We start from the raw sequence: 27724 nt of genomic DNA, 5'->3' as shown, positions 1-27724 counted from the left end.
CCTTGCCCAAAGAAAGCTTTCACTTCAATATGTCTATAGGACAAAAGCAGAGAAATGGAAACTGGCTGTGACAGGCCCAGAAAACTCATGGACCATTTTAAACAAGTTCTAACCCCTGCTAGATGAAAAATGTAAAGCCTTTGGCATCAGGGAGATCTGGGCACTAAGTTCTGACACTTTCTAGCTATGTGATCTGAACCATGTTTCAGTTTCCTCATCTGTAAAATGCTGAGTTGACACCTACTTCAAAGTGGTGTTGCCAGAATTAAATGAGCAACCTTTGAATAGCTCCTATGACAGTGTCTGGCATATTAAGAGCTGTTCTGTAAATGTTTGTGTCTCCCTGGCTCATTGCTCTGCTGTTAATTAGGACCCGAACAGTGGGAGCCATTACCAGGTGAGGGTTCACCTGTGCCCATAGAGCCTGGGCCCCTCAAACATGCTCAACTGATGCTCGTGGAAATTACTCTCACTTGCCCACTTCTTCTCCACCCCTGCTCCTCTATGCCCTGTTAGTTTTTGTCCCTGACTTGACCCTCACTTTTTGGCATTCCTCATTGTTTACCCTGAGACTCTTGGCTTTGAACCTGGCCTCAAACTTTTCATACTAATTAGGTTCTGGTTTTCTGTCCATGTTCCTTCAAGTTCTGGATCAGGGTTTGCCTTCGCACTTTTGGGTTGGTCCTGATATCACACACCAGTCCTATCTCACACATGGCTCAAAGACTGCCTCACCAAAACAAAACAAAATGACACCTTGTTTGGATTTTCATCATCTTTTCAGAAAGAGAGTTTCTTTATAATGGAAGATCTCTTCTCAAAATGGCTTAGTGTGCTTCTAGTTTCATCTCAAGTGTTATCTGCAATGGTCCTAGCAGTAAGCCTGGCCTATCTGGGTCCTGGTTTATGGTAGAAGCTGAATGGGAGAGGCCAGGTATGTGAAGCAGGCAGGGTGGAGGGCACCAAAGCAAACACATACCGCAGATGCATAAGTGAGAGTTCAGTCTTTGCTGTCTGGGGAATTGCTTGTGAGAGGGCGTGCATGTGTGGTTGTGTCATGGGAAGGCTCTGCCATGGCAGGAGGAGGGTTGTCTGCCACCAAGCCACAATTCTCTGCTCTGGGCTGACCATTTCTGACTATAGTGTCATACTGAATTTAAAGAATTTGTGGAAAGTGACTTTAAATGAGCTATTACCATTATGCCTCATTACCTCTAAACCAGTAGACAGCTGAAAGGCAAGTACATCTTCCTCAGGTTGCATTGAAGTAAATTGCTATTGGAGACAGGCTAACGAAATGGGTCCAAAGCCTCATCATTTTTAGCAGACGAAATTAGTCTGATTTGGAAATAAGACTGCCTTCAGCATTTCCATTAATATTGACAAAAATAACCTGATCCAGTTATTCTGCTTCTACATATGCCTCTTCTCTTTAAAACACTGATCTACAAGAAGCAGTCTTTGATAGCAGAGAGCCTTAATCTGATGACTGATCACAAAAACAGCAAAATAGGATATCTGAGAGAACAATTTGTCAGTGCCATTAAAGGGTAACTGCTGTTTTAAAACAAAACAAAACAAACAAAACAAAAAAGTAATCAGCTTTCTTCCTTTCTTATGGCAGAGACTAGCTGAACCTGATTAAATTTTTAGAGGCTCATGGTGCTAAAGAAACCAGAAGTCTAGCCCATAAAAGCCTGTGATCATTCAATCTCTAAATTAGGCCCCAAAGAAGGTATTCTTTCTATCTCACCTCGGATATGGCTAAGGAGAATACCGGACAAGGAAGAAACTCCCAGAGGACTTATCCAAGGGGACAAGTCCCCAGGCAGGGTACAGAGTCCCAGAAGTTCCTGAGCATCAGGATTTCAGCACTGGCATGGACCACTGCTCTGTGTTTCCCTTGACTTCTTCTCTAAAGGAGCACTTTTATTGTAGTTGTCCTATTCCTATGCCCACACTATGTATTGAGGGCAGGTGAGTAGAGTCAGACAACTTGACTGTTTGTTTACAGGTGGCTGGAACACAGGAGCCATCTCTGCTCCCGATGGGAAAGGTGGTACACGATTATGTGCTGGATGCAAAGACTGGCTGGGTTTTTGAAAGCACACGTGCATCTGGCCACCCAGAGGCACACACTGGATGGGGACTGCCACAGACTATGTGTCCAGCCTTCCTTGCCGCTGGTTGTGGTCATATGACTGAATCCTCACTAACAGAATGTGAGCTGAGTGACGTGCACTACTTCCGTATCATTTACCTGATTGCCCTTCATTTCTGCTCTTTCATGGGTGGGAGCACCAGCAGCTTCAAGCATGAAGATGAAGATGATGGAAAACAACGTGGAAGGAACCTGGGTCTTGGAATAATCTCATGGAGCAGAGCCACCCTACCAGCCTGGACTGCTCACTCCAAATGGTTAGGGCAGTGAGAAATAAACTTCTATTATATGGAAGCTTCTGTGGTTTGGGATTTCGTTGGCATAGCAAATAAGTCCTCCTTCATCCCAATGCATGAAATCATGATTTCAGAACGATTCGATATATTTGATATAAGAACAAATATAAGCATCATCTCTAGAGTCATTTTAAATTTGAAATTTTAGTTCTAGGCACCACAAAATCATTTTTCTAGACATTATAAATTCGTAGAGTCAGCAGGAGTTTTGAATCTGGGGCATATCACGTCCCCTGAAATTACATGTAGAAAAGTGCAATACACACATAAAATTTTTCATTCTTATCAGCTACTCAAAAGTAGTCTTGGGCTTCCCTGGTGGCGCAGTGGTTTAGAGTCTGCCTGCCAATGCAGGGGACACGGTTCGAGCCCTGGTCTGGGAAGATCCCGCATGCCGCGGAGCAACTGGGCCCGTGAGCCACAACTACTGAGCCTGCGCGTCTGGAGCCTGTGCTCCGCAACAAGAGAGGCCGCGATGGTGAGAGGCCCGCACACCGCGATGAAGAGTGGTCCCCACTTGCCACAACTAGAGAAAGCCCTCACACAGAAACGAAGACCCAACACAGCCAAAAATAAATAAATTAATTAATTAATTTAAAAAAAAAAGTATGAATTTGCTAGGATTTAAAAAAAAAAAAAGTAGTCTTGAATGAATTAAAGCACTGTTAAATATCTTGGTAATTCTGCACCATCCAGTATCAAGAACTGTATTCTTAAGATACAGTTCCGCTTTGCTGGTTAGACGAACATGTTAGCTAAATGAGAAATGACTCTATTTCTGCCAGGAGGATGCTCTGATACTCTTGGTCTAGTGTTACTTTTAGATACGAGAATTTGTATTCAGTAGGGAGTAAGGAATGGCTAATTCCATTTTTCTTGGCTGCCATCAAGTACTCTTGTTGAAAACTAGTCTTTTGCTCATTATTGCCACCTGAATGGAATTAATTTAACAACACTTCCAATACACTGAACTGCTTTAGATGTCCTGTGGAGGTTGTTATCACCTGTACTTTTATTCATGTACACAGATCTAGATGTCACACAGCCTATGTCCACACAACCGTAAACATAAAACACCACCAAGCTCTATCAGGCTCCAGTCCCACAGAGTACAAAATGATGGCTGTTCAGTGTTTGCCCTCTTAAAGTTTTCTAAGATGGGTAATCTCATAAGCAAATGTATAGAGATTCAGATGCCTTTTTGACTAAGTACATCAAAGTAAGTATTTACTTCATATATAAGAAATTATACAAGTGCCCTTTACAGAGTAGAGAATGTGGAAAGCTGTTGCAATTAGACCTTAATATGGAGGATTGGAGGGGAAAGCCCTACTTCATTTTCATTCAGGAGAGATTTTGTGAAGAATATGGGGGTTCATAAGCTATTTGGGTATGGTGGGAGAAGGTGAGGGGGATTTGCATTCTATAATGTACAATATATATTTTTAAAAAGGCCCAGAGAAGGAGGTAATACCTGACTGTAGGAAATGAACTCAGTAGTTACAATAAAACCATGAAAGAAAGCATTGTCATTTGTGATCATATTTATTTATTCGCTAGAAGCATGGAGAAAAAAACCCAGAAGGGACAGTCAAGGTGTCTTCTGTGAATTACACTGGAAAACTTGTGTTTTAGACATTTTCAAAACTCAAAGTATTTTGCTTATTTTTGAAAGTGGGAATTCTAGTATAACTAGGAAGAGAAACATCCTTAATATTCTTTCATCTCACATATTTCACTGCTTGTTTAAACCATGAATAAAAAACCAGAAAACACCTATTCCCTTACGCCTGTAAATTTTAAATGATCATTTTTCAAGTCATTCAAATGAAGGCTAATTCTGATCGAATCAAACACCTAAAAATGTTGATGATGAGGTATAGGCCTTACAAACCAACCACATTGAGTCAGGATTTTTAGGGGTTTTGTTTATTTTGGGCAGCATGATTTGACCCACAGAATAGCTATCTGAAACCACGTAATAAAAATCTTCTCTGTAATGGGGCTCTACTGTATTGCCTTTAAGATCAAATGTCAGTGTTCTTTGATCTTTGTTGCTCAGATGTTCTCATTATGTGGAGCAGAATTCAGCAGGTGTTCGATTGTTTATCCAGTAAAGGGGAAGGTGAGCTGGGATTAAATTGCGGTGACATAGCTTTGTTTCCGCCCCGCTGAGTCTCACTGAATTTGGAGGAACTGTGTTGCTGCAATAGCAATCTTGCTAAGTTCAAGAGGACACGGAAAAGTTTGGCTCAGAGACTAATGGACTGCAACTACCATTTGTGGGATTGAAACTAAATGCCTCTAAAAGAAATACTCATAAATGTAACTAGCCATCCTGTTGACTAGCTTGCTGGTGGCCAGGACTCCAGTGGTCTAAACGAACCAGCACAAGCTCTCTCTGGAAGCCAATAAGTAGACTAATAACCATTTGCTTCTGAATAAGCATTTGCCCAATGAATTCCAATATACTCAAAGTCCCTTTGAAAGGGGACACTTACAATCAAATTATATAAAATGTAGAAAGTTATATCAACACTTCACAAGCTGTCAATTAAAACAGGAAAACATAAGTTCTTGCGCCAGCTTTTATAAGGTTGTTCTTTCCCAGTTCAACAACATTCCACTCTCCTCTTGTATCCTATTCTGTGTCTGAGTTAATTGTAAACTGGCAAGCTCACGTTTCTGTTCTTTGATTTATTCAAAAGAAAATTTTAGTCTCCATTCTCAATATTAGCACACATTTTTTTTTTCTCTTTTTAATGAAAAAGAATCCATCTTTGCAAGTGCACGGTTGTGTTTCTCTCCGTGTACTCACATCTGCACAGCACATACCACTCTTAGGCTTCATTAACTATCATTAACACACCTACATTTTTAATGTCTTTACCTTTGATTCCAGAATTTTAAGTTTCTGAGGACATAATTCTTCACTAAAATCCACCTAGAGGTGAAATTTTAGATAATTAAGAATTATTCTGTAACTATATGAGCTAAGCAAGAACTGGTTTTTATAAAGAATTTGAAACCCCCAAATAACTCTACAGATTTACTTTTCTCGTCTTCTCAGAATTTCATCTTGCAGCCCGAGGAAATCTAGAGGCTAACGCGGATTTTACTGAGAGCTTGCTAGATGAGAGGGGTTAGCGCTGGTTCAGTTCTCTGCCTCTGCACACTTTCTTCCTGTGGCCTAACCTCCCAAATGCAGGTACCAGTCAGTGCCCACCTCAGCTGGGAGGGATGTAGGATCTCGGTGTCAGCATCACGCAGCTTTTGCTGTTAGGTGCTTTCGCCTATGCTTTGGGTTGTGATTCCAAAGTTTCTGTCTTGTCTTTATGTATTGGATCTTAGTTTTGTTAACTGGATCTGCCTGACGACCTGGCGAATAATTTCCACACTCTTTAGTTTACCCCGTGTTAGTCCTAGTCTCTAACCCCTCTTGTCCTTCTTGACTCTACAAAGAGTTGAAGTCTTGCCTATGATCCCAGCCAATGATTGAGGCCCTACACATTTGCCTGAATATTCCCAGCTGCTCTATTTAACTTTCCCATCAAAACATCCCTTTATTGCCCGATGTCTGTGTTAGTGGTAACATGACAGCTGCCGTTCAAAGTGGCCTCCGTCTTTTAGTCTAGACTTCCTTAGAGTACATACGGCTGATATGTAGCCTCTTGTATGTCCTGTGTTGGTGGGGCTGTGCCAGGCCCCGACACCCTGCGTCTGCTCTGCTTCAGTATAGCTAACAGAATAATGTTCAACAATCCCCCATTAAGTGACAATAGGTTGGAATATTTACATATTCTATTGGAATTCTGTTATACAACCTAATTTTCCAAATGTTGTCTCTTTCTATATCTTCATTGATATACTCTTCCTTCCCACCCATTGAAAAACTCTGGCCACTCTTAAGGGCAGGAATTGCCTGATGCTCATTTTCATATTCATGTTCTCAACTGGGCAGACTCCCATCACACCATATTGATGGACAGATCAAGCTTTGGCCCTGGACTATCATATTCTGTGTTATCTCACTCTAGTTAACTCTTCTGCACGCAGAAGTGGCAGTATGGTGAGACTATGAGGCTAGTACAAAAATGTTAAGTAATTTTCACCTCTGTTTCTTCTATTTCAAGTTCCTGGGACCCCCTTTTTGCCCTCCTTTTTCTCCTATCGGATCAAGGACTCACCTGGAATCAGCCATAATCACTTTATTAATAGCTACTACCCCATACAACAATTCTGCAGGCTGGGCAAGATCAGGCCCATTTTGCAGATGAACAAGCCAATAATCTTGACCTTTCTTGACTCAGAAAGGTCAAGATTATTTTCCCTTCAGCTCTTTGCTGTTCAGGTCCCTTCAAGTGGGCAACAGTGAGTAGGGAGGAATTACCTAGGAGACCCACGGGGACTGAGTGCACATGGGGTCAGGAGGGGTTCAGTGGGGAGCAGAGAGGATCACAGCGGGTTTTATTTCCTGGGTCAAGAAAGCGGGCAGAAGCAGAAGCAAATTCAGCTGCTGGAGACTTGGTTCTTGGACTTCAGGCTATTAATAAATGCAGGTGGGTGGGGGAGCAGAGATGGAAAAATCGGCATGAGAAAGGCTATGTCTGGAATGGTTCATCTCTTGGCCAGCTCTGATCTTTTGCAGGTAGACCAGAGAAATCTGTGATCTTGTATTGCTGCCTGCCCCAGGGGAGGAGAGGGGAGTGGCAGCTTGCTTATTTTCTGATCCTGCTCTCCTTGGTTTCAGGACAAATCATCCAACTGGATCTATTTATAACTAAGAGGAAACCCGAAAGAGGAGCAAACCGGTAAAACTTGGATTGGACATGTTAAAGCAATATTAATTGTAAATGTGACTTCCTTACTAGATTTGACTAAAGTCCTTATGTGACTTACAGGGCCCTCTGAGGTCAGACCAGCTGCCCCATTACCAGGTCTGTTGGATTTAGTAGCTTGCTAGCCATTCTCCATTCCCCTAACCTATTCGTTCTGGCTACCTGGCCTCCTTGCCTTGGGGAAGACAGAGGTAGGGACACACAAACACTTGGCAAGTTCCTGCCTTGGGTTGGTTGGTCAGGCTTCCTCTTCCTGAGGTGCACTGCACTGGGCTGTGGGCAGGGTTTGCCCCCTGTGGCTTCTGTCTAACTTAAACTCACCTGAAAAGTCTTCCCTGACTGCCTTACTTGAGAACACAACGCCTCTCTTTCCATCCCCTTGGCACTCCCTTTCTACTTGACTTTGCCTTCTCTTTCCCCGCTGTCGTGGTTATACATGTGTTTACTGTCTACCTCTCCCCTCTCCCACTTAGAAGGTCAGCTCCAGGAGGTAAATAATAAGATATAAATACATATAAAGAATAAAGGAAAGAAAAGAATAGGGTGGTAAAGTGAAGCCTGTGATAGATTTAGAAGACAACAATATTAGTCTTCTGTTAATCAAGCAAATAGACTCTATTCAAAACTTGGAAAGAAAGCAAAAAGCCAAAACAAAAACAAAAACAAAAATGAACAAAACAAGCACAAAACTCTTTAGTTCCAGTATGTCATTGTGGAAAAATCTGGGTTTGAATCCAGGTCTTGTTACTTATTAGTTGTGTACTTGGGCAAATTACATCATTTCTCAGGTTCTGCCTTTCCCTTTCTGTGAAATGAATATAATTAGAGTATCGACCTCTCAGCTGTGCTGGAGATAAAGTGAGAACAGAGTGCCCCATCCCCAGAGGGGAGGCGCTCAGTGAGGTGGAGGACAAGGGTGAGGGGTGCCCCGCAGGGCTCTGCCACTGAGCGCACCAACCGCTCCACAAAGCACTGCTCCTTAGCTCTGCCTTCACGCACCAAAGCCACTGTGAGAGGACGCCCCGTCCGTGAAAGGACCCATTCTATCATCCACCTAAGTGACCTTATATATATATATTTTTTGAAACTGGCAAAGATTTTATTTTATTTATTTATTTTTTAACATCTTTATTGGTGTATAATTGCTTTACAGTGGTGTGTTAGTTTCTGCTGTATAACAAAGTGAATCAGCTATATGTATACATATATCCCCATATCTCCTCCCTCTTGCGTCTCCCTCCCACCCTCCCTTATCCCACCCCTCTAGGTGGTCACAAAGCACAAAGCTGATCTCCCTGTGCTATGGGCTGCTTCCCACTAGCTATCTATTTTACATTTGGTAGTGTACATATGTCAATGCCACTCTCTCACTTCGTCCCAGGTTACCCTTCCCCAGTGACCTTATATATTTTTAAAAGGAAAATTCCCCAAACACGATCCTTTTCAAATCTCTTTTAAACACGAATCTCACGCATTAAACTGGTCTGGGGCTTGGTGTGAAATGTGAGGATAAATGCACCCTACATTTATAGATGAATTGGAAGCAGTGCTTTCACATAGTGTTCCTACACCCTCCTAAATGAATTTGCTACGCTTTACCCTGGTGCCCTAACAGGAGCTGCTCCTGAAATGAAAAGAGCTGAAAATGAAAGAATTTTCAACAGTGGAACAGGGCAGGGAAAACAGAACTTGCTTCTCCTGCTTATGATTTATAACATGTACCCTCTTAGCTCACAACAATGAATCACCGACTTTTCCGCCAAGGAGTATATTCTCTCTCCAAGTTTGACTCTGCATATATGTAAATGCAAGGACAGGAACTTTCCTTCCAGTTGGAATTCCTCCATGCTTTGCGTCCACATTCTATTCTTTGCAACATTAACAAAAAAATCTCCAAAAGGAATTTCTCTAAAGGGAACATTCTCCCTCACCCCATTCCTGTTTCTTCAGAATTCTCAGCTGAGTTTCAAGAGGCGAGTTACTAATAATCAGATTAAGACATAAAATTCATATTCTTCTAAAGAACATTTTTATGATTCAAAGGTGTATGTTAAACCAGTGATGAACACCCATTATGGAAAAAGAAAACATGATCGAAGTGGTAGATATTTTGTAGTTGTTGTATTTAAGTTTTAAAATATGTATTTGACAGATCTCAGAGTAATTACCTTACTAATATAGTTCTGTAACGTGCTATTTAGTCATCACATTTACCTGAAATTCCATCAAATCTTAGTTGTGTTTCCATTTATTATTTGTACCTCGACTTGCTCAAAGCCAGCCACTTCCTAGCAAAGTTTCCACAGATCTTCTTGTTGCCAAATCTGGTGGTTACATGTCTCAATATCCAGCTTATTTCACACCTTGGCAGCATCTGCCACCACTAGCCATTCATTCTCTCCTTCTAAAAACATTTTATCCCATTGGCCATCACGATAACCACACTCTACATTTTCTTACCACGTGTGTGGCTGTTCCTTCTCAGTGTCCTTTGAGGTACCTCTTATTCCATCTATATCTGAAATATGGCTTTACCTCAGGGCTCTGTTCTAAGCCTCTGTCTTCTCACTCTAAACTCTGCTTAATCAACCTGTCAGGTGTTCACGGCTGCTGCAATCACCGTGTTATTTACATCTTCAGCTAAGATTTCTCTCCTCAACTCAAAGCTATTTATTCAGCTCTTACTGGTCTTCTGCACTTAGATAACACAGGCACTTCAAACTCAACAAGCCTTCAAGCACCAAAGCTGGAATATATCCATCTTCCACCTCCACCTCCTCTTCCTTCTGTTTTCTTTCCTTCAGTGACAACTATGACTGTCCATTCCATTGCTTGTGCTAGGACTGTGGGTCCCATCCTAGATTTCCAAGTGAGATATTTTTTATCCATCCTCTTCTCCCTGTTTTCACTGCTGAGACCTGAATCCAGACTGCTAATACCTCCACCCTTTTTACTGTCCCAACCTCCTATCTGTTCTTCCTGCCTCCTGTCTTGTTCCCACCCAATCCATTCCTCACTCTGTACCAACAGTGGTCCTTCTAATACACAAATCTGATCAAGATACTCAAATTTAAAACCATTCAATTGTTTCTCATTATTGTCAGGATAAAGTCCAAAGTCCAAAGTCCAATCTATAAGGGCTTAATGGATGGGCATCTCCTTGCCTTTTTAGCCTTACCTCTTTTTTTGGGACACATTTCATTTTCTTTTCCCCATATCTAGTCTGCTAAGCTTCAGTCTTTCTGAAAATCTTCCAGTCCGCTCATACTATTTCCTCTGCCTGGTATGCTCTAGCTCTTGTACATTCCTTACCCCTCCCTCACCTGGTTAAGTCGTATGCATCTATCAGTTGTTAGTTGAGCTGTCACTTCCTCCAGGAAGTCTTCCTGAAGTGAAGGGCCTCTTCGATAGTGTCTGGACTTCCCTTTCATACCGAGTCCCACCACACATTCACTGCGTGAGAACTTGAGAGCCATATCAGCTCTGTGCCCAGAGCAGTGTCTGGACTGTTTATGGTGAAATCAGGGATTGTAGGTGTACAGTGTTGCATAGTGCATAGCACATAGTAAGTACTCAATACTTATTTGTGGAATAATTAATAAAAAGAAGAATGAAATCTAGCTGTCAGGTTCTGATTGACTTTATAGCATATCTGTCTATCCACAAAGTATGAACAAGGGAATCTTTACTATTTTTAGACAGAGGTTGGAAGAATACCCATCTTAAAATTTAAGAAACAACAATAACGCCACCTGTTATTTATTGGGTATCACATGTAGGCACTGTGTGAAGTGCTTCACATGTGCTATGTCATTTGTTCTCACAGTGATCCATGAGGCAAGTTCTATTATTTCTCCACACTGCAGATGAAGAAAATAAGACTAACGGAGGGGCTTCCCTGGTGGCGCAGTGGTTGAGAATCTGCCTGCCAATGCAGGGCACACGGGTTCGAGCGCTGGTCTGGGAAGATCCCACATGCCGCGGAGCAGCTGGGCCCGTGAGCCACAACTACTGAGCCTGCGCGTCTGGAGCCTGTGCTCCGCAACAAGAGAGGCCGCGATAGTGAGAGGCCCGCGCACCGCAATGAAGAGTGGCCCCCGCTTGCCACAACTGGAGAAAGCCCTCGCACAGAAACAAAGACCCAACACAGCCACAAATAAATAAATAAATAAATAAAAATTAAAAAACAAACAAACAAAAAAACAAGTTCCATTAAAAAAAAAAAAAAGACTAACGGAGATTAATAATTTGGTCAAAGTCAGTTGGCAAAACCAAGATTCTATGAAACCCCCAAAGCCCTCCCCCCCAAAAAAACCCCATTCAACAAAATGGATAAATGAGTTCATCAAAAATGTACTGAGTACTTGTTTTGTGTAAAATACCAAAAGAGATGTACACCTACAACCCCTGATTTACTCCAGTGGAAATAACCAGGAACATTGAAGGGCGAGACTGTTTTGCATTTGGCTAATTATTACCATCAGCCTGGCAAACAACGTTCTGTGTTACATGAAAAAAAAATGCAATTGGGCAAACCAGAAAACTTTCCAGCTCTTCTGCATCGGTTACTGTAATTTCATTATTTAGCATAAAATGTGAATGCTCAGGTTCATTAACAGTCAAATCCAGATGCAAATGTAAATAGAGAAATATAATGGAAAACCAAATAGCAGACTTTCATTATTTGCCTTATGTTGAAATCGATGCTAATGTTCTCCACTGTAAACAAGTACTGAATTACAGAATTTTTGGCCTGAAAGAAACCTAGAAATTATTCGCTCCAATTCTCCCCAGTTATTTTTAAGCTTGGGGTCCAAAGTAAAATAACTAGTAAGTGTGAGAGATTACCGGGACTCTGGAAACTGTTTGGCAGTATTTATGAAACCTGAATCTATACCTATCCTGAGACACAGCTATTCTACTCCTAGGATATTTCCAACAGAAATGCTTTCATTTTTCATCAAGTGATATGTATGTTAATGCTCATACAAGCATTTTTTTGCAATAATCCCAAAATGTAATCAATCTAGTGATCAATGTAGACTGGGTAAATAATATATGGTATATTTAAATGAAGAAATACACCATGTGGCAATGACAATAAAGTACAACTACATACAACCATGTGGATGAATCTCGAAAATATTACATTGAGGAAAAGATGTCATACTTTTACCATGATTTTATTTGTATAAAGTTCAAAAAAGAACCCAATGTAATCTAAGATGCCACAAATCAGAAGAATGTTTACTGGGGTGAGGGTGGGAGGTGGTAGCTGGAAGGAGACAGGGATGTTTGCTGGAAGGCTGGTGATTTTTGTCTCTTGACTTGAGTGCTGCTTACACAGATCTGCTCACTTTGTGACCATGCATTGAGCTGTATACTTATTATGTGTGCATTTTCCCTGTATGTATACCATACTTCAGTAAAAATCCACCCCCCAAAAAAAGAAACTTTGGCACTCCCATTATGAGACTATACGTTATAAAGAAATCCTCTGGCAGAATCGGAAAAATTTATAGAACGTTGTGAATCGTAATTCTGCTAAAACTAACATTTGTTTCAGTCATATCAACAAAAATAAATACTTCAATATTGAAAACGTTTGCTAAAGAAACAAATGTGTTTGATGAGAAAGCAAACAACGCTATTTCCTTTGGCAAGCATTTGTGGGATTGGAGGTAGCAAATGTAAAGCTTCCAAAGTGTTACTGAATTTGTTTACATGCCCAGTTTACTCAGGATTCAGAATTTTGTGGAGTTGTATTTTTTTAAAAATAATTGTAACAGAAATAAAAAGAATACATTTCTAAAATGTTGCTATGGCTCTGTCCCAACTCCACACAGTTTACAATGCCTGGCACGTAACAGGCATCCAAAAAATATTTGCTATATGAATAAAAATATACAACATTGAGTACTCTTTAGAATACATCTAATCAATTTTTGTCACATAGAGGTAAAATGAGTATTTCTTAATACCTGGTAAATAGAAAATTAACTATACTTCTTTACAATTTTAGTAGACAATAATAGAGAACAATGACTGAAAAAAATAAATCTCTATTAAAGTGCTAATTAATATTATTTACAAAGTACCTGTAAATGATAGAACATCACTAAGTGATTTATGAAGCAACAAATCATTTAGGATAAAAAAGTTTTTTTATTAAAGAAAAACTTGAAACTTGTTAGAACCTTAGAAAAACGAATAAAAAATCCACCTTGCTGTCCACTACCTTTAGAGAAAAAATTAAGACAGAAGTATTACTCTCCCTGGAATTAATCATATATTAAATTGGTGTCAAGAAAACCTTAGAAAATATGAGCTTTCAGGGAAAAACACTTACAATTTATATTTTCTACTTTTAAGTCATATATTCTTACTATGACTCTAAAATCTGTCTAAACCACCATTAACGTTTTAAGAGAAAGTTCTCTACTTCTTACCAAACAGAAATAAATAATACCTGACAACAGCATTAGGAAACATAAACATAAAATTACCTGTTATTAAAAACTGAGCACATTTTTCTCAAAGAAATATATTACTCAACTGTAAAATAGTATGTTTGCCATTCACACTAACATTTCAACATTATGGTTCAATCTTCTAAAAAGCTGACATGGAAAATAATGGTGTAATAAACTAATTCATCATAATGTGCAAAAGAAACAGCTGGAATAAATTGTAATAACCTTTCAAAAACTAGCAGCTTTTAAAAGTATTAATTTCTACTCCAGATAATTGGAAAGGACACCTGGGTGGGTAGGCAATATTTTTTATGGGATTGCTCTGTCAGGAGCTCAGATTGTCTCTGGACTCAGCAATGATCATTTAGCACTAAATGACAGTGAATCTTGCAAATAGGTCTTCCTAGATAGCATTTGCCATAAATTACCAAACTCAGCTCCCCTCAAGGTCAGCCATATGAGAGGGCAGGTATCAAACGGCCTTTGCCGAGACCTAGAATGGTCCTCGGGTTTCTCATAAATGGACAATAGTTGTGTTGGCTGCCATAAAATCAACGTAATGGACTGACAACATAAATTACTGTCAAACTTTGACAACATTCGTCCCTAGAAAACAACTGAAGAATGCTTTTATATCAAAGCTGGGGAAAATGGATAACAATATGTTTTGCTCTATACTAGAACATAAATATTCTTAACAATGCTAAGTGGGGAATGAATTAATATTAGAAGCCACAATATGTCTTACTTGATGCACTAAAAACAGCATCTAAGTAATATTAAAATGACACTTGCTTTTTGAAGTAACTGATATATATATATCATAGTAATGCAATGGAGAGAGAGAGAGAGATAGAGAGGGAGAGAGAGTGTGTGTGTGTGTGTTCGTTCTAGGGAAGAAGGTTGCATTTGCCTGGCACTGGGTATTTTTATTAAACCTAAACAACTGAAAAGAATATTGATGTCTTTCTAGTTTTATTTTATCTATGTAGTCCACTGGATCCACAGGAAAGATATATTCTGCTCTCACACCACCTTGGATAAGTCATTTGAATTCACTTTCTCTATGGCTTAATTTTTCCATCTATAAAGTAAAATAATTATTATACAAAGACATCTTGAAGACAATGGAAGTAATCCTTGGGGGAAGGCACCAAATAAACCCCAAATTACTAGAGAATCATATCAATAATGTGTGAAAATAATGTACTCTAGACATTCAATTCACTGTCTTAGAAGTCAATTTGGTAGAAAATACAACAGCTAAACTAATAAATTGGAATTCTGGAGGTAAATTAAATATCAGCATTTTGCTAAATTTTCTTTACTCATCTAATTTTGCCATTCTGTAACTACGGTTGTTATTATTATTACTATTACTACTATGATACATAGTTAGAATTATTCTCTCAGGCATTTTTACAATATCATCTACTATCTCTTGGAAAGCAGCACTTCACTGTAGATTTTGCTAAAAGAAATGCTACATTGAGTAAAAGCAAGATTTTCCTTGAATCTAATGACATCTCAGACCATGAATATTGTATATAACATCCAGTGAACTCTATCCACTTTTATAAACTATAGAAGTTCCTAAACAGAATTTAATCTATTTTGTGCCTCTCTCTCCCGTATCTAGACATCACCTTCTTTTATGTCTTTCTTTGCACTCTCTCTTGCATTTGTTTCTTTCCTTCTAGTCCCATTGTTACTCTGTCCAGAACCTCATCACCTTAGACCCAAATTATTGCAGTAGTTTCTTTGCTCTTGCTCTCTTTCCACCAAACCATCCTCCCTAGTCCTGCCAAATTAATCTTTTTTAAAGCACTATTTTAATTATGTCATTCCCCTGTTCAAAATTTTTCAATGACTCCCCATCACCCGGAGGCCAAAGGTCAGAGTCTTCAGCTAGAATCGAAGCCTTTGGCTATCTGGCCTGACCTCCTTTTCCAATCTTATCTTTTCCAGTTCCCCTGCACAAACCTTCAGGATAATAAATGTATTTGCTGCCTGGGCACCTCCACCACAAACACCGGCCCGGCCAGTGCCATCCATCCTCTCTGCCTAGCCAGTTGCCTTCCTTCGGAAAGGCTTTTTTTCCCCACTTCAACCCATAGTCAGCATCTCCAGCCATGAAATTGAAGCATTCATTTTTTGGTGTTTAACATGATGTATTTCACTGTTGCAATATTACTTAACTCAGTCTTTGTTGCTTAATAGTTATCATGTCTTTTCTCCCTAATTAATTTGTAAAGGTCTTTGAGGGCAAGGGTGTTTGAGTTCTTATTATCTGCCTATCTTCCTAGCACACACTTATAAAAATAGTTGGCAATCAATAGATATTTGTTTAATGGATGAATGCACAATGCTGCTCTAGGCTTCTTGTAAGATTAGGATGAAAGCTATCCAGTTGTGTTTGTAACTTCTAGTATTGCAGCACAGCAATTTATGTAAATGAGACAGTTTTCCTAAATTTAATACATGTTTCAATTCTTAAGTTCTTAGTGAAATTCTAGATTATAAAATATAAGCTGGGCACATTAGATAGTTAATGTTAACTCTGACTTTAATGTAAACATGAGCACTATTAGAAGAAACACAGACTAGTGCATATTCATTGAATTAGTGTTAATTTTCTGGAAGTTTCTTACTAACAGAAAGCTCAGTAATTTCTAAACAAAACTAAAATCATTCTGAGAATAAATTCAGAGTAAAAAGATAATGATGCATCAGTCCACAACCTAAAATATAAATCAGACATATATTATATTTTAGCTTATAATAGTCTATAGAAAGATTATGAATTTTGGAACTTGGCAAGACCTGAGTTGGCAACTCGGTTCTGCTACTTACCAGGGGTGCTATCTTGAGTTAGTAACTCAATGCCTTGAACCTTAAATTTCTCACAAGGCAGATGGGAATATTAATATCCAATTCATTTGAAATAAAAGGAATCCAAATTGGAAAGGAAGAAGTCAAACTGTCACTGTTTGCAGATGACATAATACTATATATACAAAATCTTAAAGATGCCACCAAAAAACTGTTAGAACTAATAAATGAATTCAGTAAAGTAGAAAATTAATATAGAGAAATCTGTTGTATTTATACACATTAAAAATGAACTATCAGAAAGAGAAATTAAGAAAACAATCCTATTTACAATTACATCAAAAAGCGTGAAATATCTAGGAATGAATCTAACCAAAGAGGTATAAGACTTGTACTCTGAAAACTATAATACAATGATCAAAGAAGTTGAAGATGACACAAACAAATAGAAAGTTACCATGCTTATGGACTGGAAGAATTAATATTGTTAAACTGGCCATATTCCCCAAGGCAATCTATAGATTAAATGCAATCCCTATCAAAGTACTAAAGGCATTTTTCACAGAACTACAACAAATAATCCTAAATATTGCATGGAAACACAAAAGACTCCAAATAGTCAAAGCAATCTTGAAAAAGAAGAACAAAGCTAGAGGTATCATGTGCCTTAATTTCAAACCATACTACAAAGCTACAGTAATCAAAACAGTGTGGTACTGGCACAAAAACAGCTGCATAGATCAATGGAACAGAATTGAGAGCCCAGAAATGAATCCATACTTCTATGGTCAATCAATCTGTGACAAAGGAGGTAAGAACAAACAATGGGGAAAAGACAGCCTCTTCAATAAATGGTATTGGGAAAACTGAATGGCTGCATGCAAAAGAATCAAACTGGATGACTTTCTCACACTATATACAAAAATAAACTCAAAATAGATTAAAAACTTAAATGTAAGACCTGAAACCATAAAACTCCTAGAAGAAAACATAGGCAGTACACTCTTTGACATTTGGTCTTAGAAATATTTCTTTTTTTTTAGATTTTTTTTTCCTCAGGCAAGGACAACAAAAGCAAAAATAAACAAATGAGACTACATCAAACTAAAAACCTTTCATACAACGAAGGAAACTATCAACAAAATGAAAGACAGCCTACTGAATGGGAGAAGATATTTGCAAATAATCTATCTGTTAAGAGGTTAATATCCAAAATATACAAAGAACGCATACAACACAACATCAAAAAAACAACAACCCAATTAAAAATTGGGCAGAGAACCCAAATAGACATTTTTCCAAAGAAGACATACAGATGACCAACAGACACATGAAAAGATGACCAATATCACTAAACATCAGGGAAATGCAAATTAAAACCATTGAGATATCACCTCACACCTGTCAGAATGGCTATTACCAAAAAGACAACAAATAATAAGTGTTGGCGAGGATGTGGAGAAAAGGGAACATTTGTGCACTGTTGGTGGGAATGAAAATTGGTGCAGCCACTATGGAAAACAGTATGGAGGTTCCTCAAAAAATTAAAAACAGAACTGCCATACAATCCAGCAATTTCACTTCTGGATAGTTACCTGAAGAAAACAAAACCACTAATTCGAAAAGACATATGTACGCCAATATGCATGGCAGCATTATTTGCAAAGGCAAGATATGGAAGCAACTTAAGTGTCCATCAGCAATGAATGGATAAAGATGTTGTACACACACACACACACACACACACAATGGAATATTACTCAGCAATTAAAGAAAGAAATCTTGCCATTTGCGATAACAATGGATGGACCTACAGGGTATTATGCTAAATAAAATGAGCCAGGCAGAGAAAGACAATCACCATAAGATTTCACTTATATGTGGAATCTAAAAAAAAAAACAAACAAACACAACAAAATAAAATGAAAACAGACTTTTAGATACACAGAAGAAACAGGGTTGCCAGAGTGGAAGGGGATGGAGGTGGGTGAAATAGGTGAAGGGGATTAAGAGGTACAAACCTCCAGTTATAAAATAAATAAGCCATGGGAATGTAATATACTGCATAAGCAATGTGGTCAATAATCTTATGATACTTTTGGGGACAGATGGTTACTAGACTTATTGTGATAATCATTTCATAATATATGCACATGTCAAATCACTACATAGTAAGCCTGAAATTAATACAACATTGAACATCAACTATATTTCAATTAAAAAAAACTTCAAAAGAATATCCACTTAATTGAAAAAACCTGAGATGACTGAACTCTTTTGAGCTGGTTATTAGGATAATGAATTTAAAGCCCCTAGGGCACCTAGCCCAGTACACAGTCCAGCACATTAATAAATGGTAGCTATTATTATTGTTTTGTTTTCAGAATTTTTCTTTTTGACTCATTACCTCCTATCTATTATGGAGGTAACTGGCTTCCCTAATAGTTAAAGAGCATGAGTACAAAGTCTAAAAGATTTGGGCTTGAATTGTGGTGCTACCATTTATTAGTTTACTAATCTCTTTATTAACCTCTCTGAACTCCAATTGTATAAGGATATATGGGGAAAATAAAATCTCCTTGCAGGGACATCCTGAAGACTGAGAGATACCTATTTCAAAGTGTCTAGCATAGAGCAGGCCCTCTATGAATGTCAGATAATATAATTCATATGAGTCTCCTCTGAGATGGGTACCATCCTACTATGTGTTAAGGAACACATGTGTATGAATATTTTTTAAGTAATGGAGATAGAAACATTTTTCTCTGTTATATTCCAGTACTTTTCAGAAAAACATAATTTGGTATTATAAAAATTATTCTTATAAATAATATTCATATAGTGACTTACAGTTTACAAAATACTTTTATAACTTAGGACAAGACCCTAAAAGTATTCCCCAAATTAGCCATTTGTTGCTATATTATTGAAATCATTATCTTTGCAACCCCTTCAACCATCAAGATGCTTAATAATTAACAATAATGCTAAACTGCTAATATTAGGGAGGCTATTTCAAAAAAGTTAAATGTGTTATTGTCATAGGCCTATAGTTTTAGGAATACTTGACAGCTGAAATTGGCCAGATGAAACTGAACAATTGATGATAGCTTTTCCATATCAGCAGTAATCTTGGAAGCCTCTTCTAGGCAGTCTTTCACAAAAGACACTTATGAAAGTGGTTTCTTAATTTCTCTTTTACTTCTTGAATACTGTTCTAAGTATCAGATAGGTTACCTGTTCTCATTCAGGTTAAAATACAATTTAAAAAAAATCTGGTAGGTGGTTTCTGGAACTTTGCATGTAAACAAAAGAGTAGAAAAAATGTGGGTAATTTTCTTAAATCTAAATGCATTAGGTCATATGCTGAGATTAATGATTTATTGTCTAAACTCAGTAGGAATGCAATTAAATGCTCAGAAATGGAAAGCACCTTACAGTTTTTTAAGACTGAGCTGTTTTTATTATCATAATAACCGAAGCACATGCTTAATAACTCATCAAATACATTGACTTCTCTTCAACATCTACAAGGTCAAAACCAGACATCAGGTACAACTTGAGTGCCATTAATTCCTCTGAAAAACTTTTGAAGAGATTGTTTCAAGAAGCAGCAGGCTGGATCCCACTGAGGCCTGTAGGATGTTTTAGGTCAGGGGTTCCCAAACCCTGGGCCACAGACCAGTACCTGTCCGTGGCCTGTTAGGAACTGGACCGCACAGCAGGAGGTGAGCAGTGGGCCAGCGAGCAAAGCTTCATCTGTATTTACAGCTGCTCCCCATCGCTCTCATTACCGCCTGAGCTCCGCCTTCTGTCAGATCAGCGGTGGCATTAGATTCTCATAGGAGCACGAACCCTACTGTGAACTGCGCATGCCAGGGATCTAGGTTGCGCTCCTTATGAGACTCTAATGCCTGATGATCTGAGATGGAGCTGAGGCAGTGATGCTAGCGCTGGGGAGCGGCTGCAAATACACATTATCATTAGCAGAGAGGTTTGACTTCACAGAGACCATAATAAACTGCTTGCAGACTCATATCAAAACCCTATCAGTGGGCTTCCCTGGTGGTGCAGTGGTTGAGAATCTGCCTGCCAATGCAGGGGACACGGGTTCGAGCCCTGGTCTGGGAGGATCCCACATGCCGCGGAGCAAATGGGCCCATGAGCCACAATTACTGAGCCTGCGCGTCTGGAGCCTGTGCTCCGCAACAAGAGAGGCCGTGATAGTGAGAGGCCCGGGCACCGCGATGAAGAGTGGCCCCCGCTTGCCGCAACTAGAGAAAGCACAGAAACGAAGACCCAACACAGCCAAAAATAAATAAATTTTTAAAAAAACAAAAAGAAAACTCTATCAGTGAGTGGCAAGTGACAATGAAGCCGCATCTGGTGGCAGGCTTTAAGTCAGAATCCGACATTTATTTTAGTCCATGCATAGCCCGCCCATTATTTTATTTACCACTTCCATCCGAGCCTCTTTCCCGCACTGTGCACTTGTCTCAGTCACAGATTTTGTAAGCCCACAAGCTAACCCTAGCCAAAAAGAGTAAAAAACAAACGTTGCTGGAGAGCTTCTTCGAAAAGGGGGAAAGACCCAATGATGAGACAGCAGAAGACTTTAACACTGCCAACAAAAAGAAAGCTGCATTTAAAAGAAAATACCAAGAGTCCTACTTAAATTACAGGTTCATTGCAACAGGTGATTCACATTCTCCAAGCCCGCTTTGTATAATATGTGGCGACCGGCTATCCAATGAAGCCATGAAACCTTCAAAACTTTTTCGCCACATGGAGACCAAGCACCCTGCATTAAAAGACAAGACTTTGGAGTTTTTCAAAAGAAAAAAACATGAACACAAAGAACAGAAGCAATTATTGAAGGCCACCACTTCATCAAATGTGTCTGTACTGAGAGCATCATTCTTAGTGGCTAACCGCATTGCTAAAGCTAAGAAGCCCTTTATTATTGGTGAAGAGTTGATCCTGCCTGCTGCTAAGGACATTTGCTGTGAATTTTTGGGAGAGGATGCTGTTCAAAAGGTGGCACGTGTTCCCCTTTTGGCTAGAACCATAACTAGACGAATTGGTGAAATAGCAGAGGATATTGAGGCACAATTGTTAGAGAGGATTACTGAGTCACCATGGTACGTAATCCAGGTTGACGAGTCTACCGATGTTGACAACAGGGCAACAATGCTTGTTTTTGTGCCATATATTTTTCAGGAGGATGTGCGTGAGGATATGTTATGTGTACTTTTGTTGCCAACCAACACCACAGCTGCAGAGTTATTCAAGTCTTTGAATGATTACATATCAGGAAAACTGAATTGGTCATTTTGTGTCGGTAAATGTGTGGACAGAGCGGCTGCCATGACTGGACAGCTTTCTGGTTTCACTACTCGGGTCAAAGAGGTCGTTTCTGAACGTGAGTCTATGCACTGTGTCATCCATAGAGAAATTCTGGCTAGCCAAAAAATGTCACCTGAACTTAACAATGTTTTGCAGGATGTGATTAAAATTATCAACCACATTAAAGTACATGCCCTTAACTCACATCTGTTCACGCAGCTCTGTGAGGAGAAGGACGCAGAGCACACACATATTTTATCTTACAAATAAAATATTTTGATCCTCCTGACAATGTCATGTGAGATGAGGAAACTGAGGCATGAAGAGGTTCTATGATGTGTCTGAGTCACTTGTAGTTAGTGTCAAAACGTAGTCCCTGCCTCATAACTCTGAATCGAGCCCTCACTTCATCGCCATTACTACTTCATCATTTGCTTGGTTGATTAGACTTGTGTTGGAAATTCTTTCTCACTAGCTTTGTGACTTTTACAATATGTTAGTTAAACTCTCTGAATTTTAGCTTCCTTGTTGGTAAAGGGGATATAATAATACCTATTTCATGGAGTTACTTTGAGAATTAAATAAAATGCTGTATGCAGAGTAAAAAACCTAGAATAAGGTAAGTGTTCAAACATGTTAATTCTTCCACTCCTCTCTCTTGGGTATGCTTCACATAAGGTAGTTCCTCTAGGTCCACAGAGGATTTCTGAAGTTACTCTGTAATTCAGTGGTAGGCCAGGAGAGCAGAGCATATTTAAGTATTAGTAGGGTGACAAAATTCAACTTAATCAAGGATTTATCAATCATCTACTACATCCCAACACAGAGCTAAGTGCTACAGCACAAATGAAGTAGCAGCAGCCGAAGAATTTTGGCAGTGAGAAGAACAAGACTGTTGATAACTTCCTAGAAAATAGAGAGATTCCAAGAGGGTCTAGTCTGCCAAGTTTAATAGAGCTCTTTGTAAATTCTCCAAGATAATTTCAAATAAGATAAAACAATTTTAAAACTCATCAATTTTATGGTTTACTCTTAAGTAGCACATTCCACCAAACCCCAAAGTGTTATCTTTGTAGACAATGATACTGTGTCCAACCTACATTATTACATGGGGTGAGGGAGGGACCATGGAAGAGCCAGTCTCATAAGGAACCTAGAGACGAGTGGTTAAAAAATGTGTTAGATATTTCTGCTTTGTTTCATTACTTGAATCACCTAGATTGTAAAACATCCTAGGGTAGGAATAGCCATCTTGTAGTTTCTTCATCTTTTTCCTTCAGTGCCTGGGACTAGAAATACTTGTTGACTCAAATTTGGTTTAAACCATAAGAATAGAGAAGAATAAATTTCATTATGATCAATATGAACTAGTCACTAGGCACCTGTGTGAGACAGCGTGGGGAGTGAAACAGCCCAGGGTTTAGGATCAGACACCTTGGTTCTCATGCTGTCTCTTCTCTCCATCTTAGGCAGTAACCTGACCGCTCAGGGTCACAGGGTTCCAGTTTTTAGAATGGGAATTATGCCATCTATCTTCTAGTATTATTGAGAAATTAAATGAGATGAACTATTATTGTATATACAGTAACAAATAAGTAATGATTTTTGAGTGTTTGAAATGTATTAGACACTATTCTAAGCTCTTTTTCTTTATTAGCTCACTGAAACTTTACAACTTAAGGAAATGGGCATATTACTATTATTCCTATTTTGGAGATGAGAAGATGAAGACATAGAAAGTTTTGTAGGTTTTTTTTAGTAAATTTATTTATTTTATTTTTGGCTGCGTTGGGTCTTTGTTGCCGCTCACAGGCTTTTCTCTGGTTGTGGCGAGCGGGGCCTACTCTTCGTTGCGGTGCACGGGCTTCTCATTGCTGTGGCTTCTCTTATTGTGGAGCACGGGCTCTAGGCATGTGGGCTTCAGTAGTTGTGGCACGCAGGCTCAGTAGTTGTGGCACACAGGCTTAGTTGCTCCGCGGCATGTGGGATCTTCCCGGGTCAGGGATCAAACCCATGTCCCCTGCATTGGCAGGCAGATTCATAACCACTGAGCCACCAGGGAAGCCCCATAGAAAGTTTTTTAAAAAACCTTGCCAAGGTCACACAGCTAGTAGTTGGCTGGGCAGCAACTCAAACTCAGGCAGCCTTGCTCTAGAGTCTGTGTTCTTGACCACGCCCCTTTGTTGCCTCGCTCCATCATGGTAGCTCTTTTCAAGCCCATTTCCCCTGGTCCTGGACTCTGATACAAAAATGCAACAGATCCTGCCTCTTCAGAAATAAACAGAGAAACAACCATACATGATAGAAGTGGTCAAATGCCAGAGGAGAGGTATGACTACAAGCCCTACACACATTTGAAAGGAAGGAATGAATTGGGATGGGGAATCAGCAAGATGTTGTCATGTACGTGAAACCTGACTTAGGTCTCGGAGGAAAAACAGAACTAAAACCAGCAGAGAGGATTTGGGAAACTTATTTCAGATAGTGGGACAGCAAAGACAAAGGCCTTCTGTGCTCAGGAAACAAGATTCAGTGCCAGTGGGAAATGTTTCTATATGGGAACGCTGAGATTACAGAATCAGGAGGCAGTTTAAAGTCATTCTGTAGAATGTTTTAAGAGCCCACAGAGGAGAGAGGACCTCCTGCTGGAGAGCCGCCCTGCATTTCTGAGTAGCTGTGTGCATCTGTGCGTGCCTCCAAGTCCTGCCAAGTAGGGCTTTCAAAAGGCTGATGAGACGGCAGGTGTATAACATGAATGGGAAAGCTAGATAATGGATTGCAGGAACACACAGAAGTCTTTGGTACACATACCTACATTCAGACACCTCCAGTTATTCCAGCGATGATTATCTGCTTGGTGGATGTTCCATGGCCTCTCCGCATCTACTGCTGTCCTTTTGGCTTGTCCCCTGCTCTGTTAGCGCCTGGGGATAGAGACAGAGGCAAAGTGATCTTCCCATTAGTCTTTTTATTTTTCTCTCCACTCCTCAGTATCTGTGGTTAAAAACTTGTGTTGGAAGAAGCATATTAGGTATGATCAGAACATTTCTTTTTTTTTTTAAAAGTACTTCTAGTCTTTTTATTAAACAATTTGTTGATGAAGGACAGAGCTCACATTTGAGCCTAACCTTGGAATATGTAATTGCTAATTCCCTTTGATCAGAGATGGACTTGTAAATTGGGGGCTACCCACATGTACTTTCACGTAATGTTCTTGTTTCTGATCTGGCTGCTGAGGATTTTAGGTTGAGAGTGGTTAAATGTACTCTTTTAAAAAATGCTATATATTGACCTTTTTACAACCATATGATGATTATCCATCAATCATTCTTACCTTTGCTACTACTTGAATATATTAAGCAATTGCTGCTTCTTCCTAAGTTGAATATAGATTACGAGGAGACCTGAGTAATTCTCTAGCTGCAGAGTACATGTATGGCTCTAAAGTGTTGTATTGGAAAGATGAAAAAAGAAATTGATGGGAAAATGAAAAAAAATTTCATCATAACAGATTTGCAATGCCAAACTCCTTTTTAAAAAGTAATATTTCATTGTCATTTCAGGCTATTATTAAGAATGCGTATGAAGTCTAAATAGACTGTAGGAGCCCAGTCCTAATACATCATTAACACTAATATGTATTTGATAATAGTAGACATAAAGATTATTCAGTCCAAAATAGCCAGAATGTCCATCTTTCACTTGGGTCCACTGGATGCAAATATATTTAGAGTGCAAAGCACACATACACACACACACACACACACACACCTCTTTCAAGAAAAGGAAAGTCTTTTTAAAATTTTATATATACTTGGCTAATAGCCAGCTACCAAATCTATTGTATTTCTTCTCTGATTAACATGCTTTCATTCATTATTTCCAGTTCTTCCATTTGAATCCTTGTCAACACTTCCCCTCACAACCCCAATATTGCCCAGATAGTTTTAGGGAAACCGGAGAATAAGTAAAGTTCATTCAGTTATTTCAGGACATGGCACACATCAATAGTATCCACTTATTAGCCAGAAAACTGGCTCCATTGCTCAGAGAACTTCTTGGCATGTTCATACACCTGCTGAGACCTCAATATAAAATAAAACAAAACAAAGCCTCAACTACTATGTTTCTCAATTTGTTTTGATAAACCAGAATTATTTCTAAAGTTCCCAAATAAACAGAAATCATTATAATTATGAATAATTAACATGCTAAACTCAAGAGGGCACTCAACATTCATTACACTGTAGAATTCGTCCCCTAAGGGTAGTACCTTCAATTAGTTCAGTTTTTACAGCAGAAGGAAAATGTGACAATCAGTAATTGCAGATACTCAGTACAAGGAACAAAACAAGCTAACTTGCCTTTAAATCACCCTCTTTCAGCCAGCAGAGGCCCTGCTCTCTTTTAGATTCTTAACATTTGTGCTACTTCCAGAACACAGAAAAGCAATAGATAATAGAAAAACACACTGCCTTCAAAGATGTAAGTAGATGCACTTCAGCTTTATCAGCTATTCTAATAGAGCAGGTTAAAGTAGAAGGTAAGATATAGCAATAAATGGTTTTAAAACAGAATCTTTTAAAAGACGTTTTATAAAATATATCAACATATTTATTCACTCAATTTACAAACATTTATTAAGCACTTACAATGTGTCAGGGTAAATGTGCTAAATGATAGTTACATTGTAGTATAAGAACTAGCCAATGTGGAGAAAAGGGAACCGTAGTAAACTGTTGGTGAAATGTAAACTGGTGTAGTCATTATGGAAAACAGTATGGAGGTTCCTCAAAAAATTAAAACTAGAACTACCATACGATCCAGCAATTCCATTCCTGGACATATATCTGAAGAAACAAAAACACTAATTCCAAAAGATATATGCACCCTAATGTTTATAGCAGCATTATTTACAGTAGCCAAGATATGAAAGCAACCTAAGTGTCCCATAAGCAGATGAATGGATAAAGAAGGTGTGGTATACATATACACACAGGAATATTACTCAACCATAAAAAAGAATGAAAATTTGCCATTTGCAACAACATGGATGGACCTGGAGGGCATTATGCTTAGTGAAATTAGTCAGAGAAAGACATGATATCACTTATACATGAAATCTAAAAAACAGAACAAATGAATGAATATAACAAAACAGACACAGACTCATAGACATGGAGAAAAAACTAATGGTTACTAGTGGGAAGAAGGACAAGATAGGGGTAGGAGATTAAGAGGTACAAATTATGATGTATAAAATAAATAAGATACAAGGATATATTATAGCAAAGAGAATATAGCCAATATTTTATAATAACTTTAAATGGAGTATAATCTAAAAAATATTGAATCACTGTGTTGTATAACTGAAACTAATATATTATAAATCAACTATAATTTAATTAAAAAAAATAAAGACTGAAACATAAGAAAAAGAACAAGCCAATGATTTATTTAAATAAATACACATTTTTATATACAAATTTGAATATAGCAACACATTTGTATATTCTTACAAATATAAAGTTTGAAGTATATTTATAAAATGAAGCTATTCAGTGTTATTCCTCAAATTCAACTGCAACTGAAATTGCAATACATCATTTTAATTAAAAAAATTAAATCACAAAATTATTTAGATTTTCTTCTTCCTCAGAGTCTCCTCTATAAAAGTTATAAAAAATTTCAACCAAAATATATCCATTTTCTTTTGCAGTAATAAATGCTATTACAATTATTAGGGGTTTTCTTAGGCACTTATAGAACTAAAATATA

The 27724-nt window shown here is 38.6% G+C and overlaps 1 protein-coding gene across 1 annotated transcript in view; it reads right to left on the bottom strand.

The window, feature by feature from the left end:
- HS3ST5 (heparan sulfate-glucosamine 3-sulfotransferase 5) overlaps positions 1 to 27724 on the bottom strand; it is a 196078-nt gene that overhangs the window by 83304 nt on the left and 85050 nt on the right. Inside the window, exon 3 of the mRNA XM_036871692.1 lies at positions 24758 to 24870. The gene's annotated coding sequence lies outside the window, so the exon portion shown is untranslated. The remainder of the gene's footprint in view (positions 1 to 24757; positions 24871 to 27724) is intronic.

This window comes from Balaenoptera musculus, chromosome 12, assembly GCF_009873245.2.
Source record: "Balaenoptera musculus isolate JJ_BM4_2016_0621 chromosome 12, mBalMus1.pri.v3, whole genome shotgun sequence".
NCBI classification, from domain to species: Eukaryota; Metazoa; Chordata; class Mammalia; order Artiodactyla; family Balaenopteridae; genus Balaenoptera; species Balaenoptera musculus.
The sequence above is the reverse complement of the archived record's forward strand: the minus strand, read 5'-3'. Positions and strand labels throughout refer to the sequence as shown.